Source organism: Pteropus vampyrus, unplaced genomic scaffold (genome assembly GCF_000151845.1).
Source record: "Pteropus vampyrus isolate Shadow unplaced genomic scaffold, Pvam_2.0 Scaffold5324, whole genome shotgun sequence".
Taxonomy (NCBI): Eukaryota; Metazoa; Chordata; class Mammalia; order Chiroptera; family Pteropodidae; genus Pteropus; species Pteropus vampyrus.
Window position 1 is genome coordinate 1 of NW_011894105.1, and position 2,631 is coordinate 2,631.

Sequence of the window (2,631 nt, forward strand, 5' to 3'; positions counted from 1 at the left end):
TGTATTAGAGATCAAACCAGGTGATAAGAATGAGAAGCCAGTGGAGGGTCTCCTCACTGAAGTGGCACTTACGGGATTGGGTTTCCTTCCATACATCGGGTTCCAAAGCCAGGGTCCTTGGTGAGGGCACTCAAGAGTTCCAGGGTGCCCATGTCCTCAGGAGCATCATTACTACGGGTACATGAGAGGCAGCCAGCTCAGCAATACATTAAAATTGTAAAGTTCAAAGAGGAAAAGTTTCTTTTTAATAAATACTTTATTAAGTATTTCTTGTCTGACAAGCTCTTAAAACAGAAATGAATAAAACAGAACCTACTCAGAAGGATCTCGACTCTGGCCACATATTTAGTATCATAGTAACACACAGTACTCCAAAGTGGAGCTTGTGCAAGTAAGTTACACATACAGAGGTGTGCATGTGTGTGTGTGTGTGCACGTACTTCAACACACTAACATACATACTTGAACATGAGATAAATGAATTTTTTAAGGATCAGTGTTTCAAAAATACTTCTATGATTATCCCTTAGGCAAAGACAATCACGATATTCTAGTAAAGGACAGAAAGATTTTATTGGCTGAATGTTTGCATGAATAACTAGAAATCATAAATAATAATGGACTCAGGTGATAAACACAAAACACACCCATATTCCACATCCCTGGACACCATTGGGTCAGCAGCTGGGAAAGGAAAGAGTAAAGTAAACGTGCACTCAATAGGAAGGAAAGGTGGGTTAGAAAAGGAGACCGATTCACATGTTTATGTATTTTTTGTTTTTTTTTTAAAGCTTTTCTTCTACATCACAGAAACACTTCTCTGATCTAAAGGTCTACAAATACTATAGGACTGAAGAAAACTCCAGTGTAACAAGATGGAGGAATTCCTCTCTTTGTTTAAAGCACAGACTGTTACAGAGTAGCTGGTATTTTTGTCTAAAGAACAAACACCAGCTAACATCTACAACTTAAAAGACTAGATAATAAATACATGCATTGTAGTGTGTTGAAATCAAGTACCTGGAGGTGCAATGTGTTGACAGTGTCTTGAAGCCCTGTGTTAAAACTACAAAATTATACATAGCTACGAAAATGCAGATATATTATAGCTCAATCACAGACTGTTTGCAAGGGCAGATTATTTATGTAAAACACATATGCCTGTTCCTGACAACAGCAGTATAAAGAGGAGATGAGCTCAGATGTGGCAGTAGAGGACCCGCCTATTCCTTCAGGTTTTGTTCACTACTGGTCTTTGCATATAATATTAGTTAGTGCAGAAGCTTCTGCCACAGCTGGTAAAATCCATTACACTGTGTGTTTCTTGAGTCCACTTCCCCTTGGCCCTCGGCACAGCAAACACCCTTGGTTAGCTCAAGCTCTCCTCTCTCCTTGGGCGTAGAAGGCAAACACATACCTGACAAACGTATACTGTTCGTTGTACATCCAGGGCTGAAGTTCTAGGCTGGGGTACTTGCCAAAAGGTGGCACGATCAAGCTGAACACCAAGGCAATGCACACAAACACAGCTGGCAAGACAATCTATAACCAGGGGGCAGAGGGAAGAAGGATGAGTGTTAGAAAGGAAGCCATGGGGCCAGCCTCCCAGACCAGCCAGCATGCAAGAGAGGAATACAATGCCCATAGACAGACTTAACCACTGTTGGCAGATTAGAAGCAGGACAACTCCCGAAACTAAATCTCTTCCCTCCAGGGCATTTCCAGAAGCTGGCAGCACAAAGCCAGAGGTTATGGCCACCTGGTAACTGCATCAAACTGAGAACTTCACAAAGTAAACCAGAGTCATGTGTCAAGATGACTTGGAATGGAACGTGGGGTTCTGCCCTCTTCCCACGGAAAACCTGAGAAAGACCTCACTGGGCCATGAGCCCAGCAGACCTGAGGTTGGTCTGTCTCTATAAGTATATCCAGGTGAAGTCAAGTCCCCTCTGGCCTCAGTTTTCTCATTTGTAATCTGCACTGAGACTAGAGGACCCATCCAGATCCCATACAGTGATAAAACCACCCTAAAGCAATGCCTCCCTTGAAGAGAATGGCAGCCATTGTCTCACCTGTAGCCTCAAAAAGCATAATTATCTAAGTCTTTCCTCAACCACCTCAAACTTTACACTTGTACCTTCTCTCAAAACAATGATTTGTATGTATTTGATAAGTAAACTCGAAGCTCCTTCTGTTTATTCCTGAGAAGTATGTCATTAGAAAACCTTAAAAGATTCAAATGATACCCTTGACCCTAACATTCCGGGGTTTCAACACTGAACATTATCACTGCGTGATTAATTCAATGGGAAAGTACTATAGTGATAATTAGCTCATTTAACCATCATCACAATCCTAAGTAGTGGTATCATCATCACCAATCAACAAACAAGGTGACTAAGGCTCAGAGAGACTAAGTAACTTGCCCAAGTTCACACAGCCAGTAAGTAGCAGAACCAGAATTCAAAACCAGGCCTATATGCTCCAAACTTAGACTCAGCATTACTCACGCAGTATGTAGGGAAGAATCTCTGCAGACTCTGTCTCTATACTTCTCAATTTTACAGAGAAGAATAATTTTATCCCTCCTAACCAAACAAGTTAGCATGCCAAAGCTGATTTGCAGGCAAC

At 41.7% G+C, this 2,631-nt stretch overlaps 1 long non-coding RNA gene across 1 annotated transcript; it reads right to left on the bottom strand.

Moving 5' to 3' along the window:
* Positions 1–43: 43 nt before the first annotated feature.
* Positions 44–1,872, bottom strand: LOC105310529. Its single transcript, XR_897513.2, has 3 exons — positions 1,863–1,872; positions 1,418–1,542; positions 44–171 (listed from the first exon to the last, which is right to left on the bottom strand). It is a non-coding gene; the product is annotated as an uncharacterized LOC105310529 (long non-coding RNA).
* Positions 1,873–2,631: the final 759 nt, after the last annotated feature.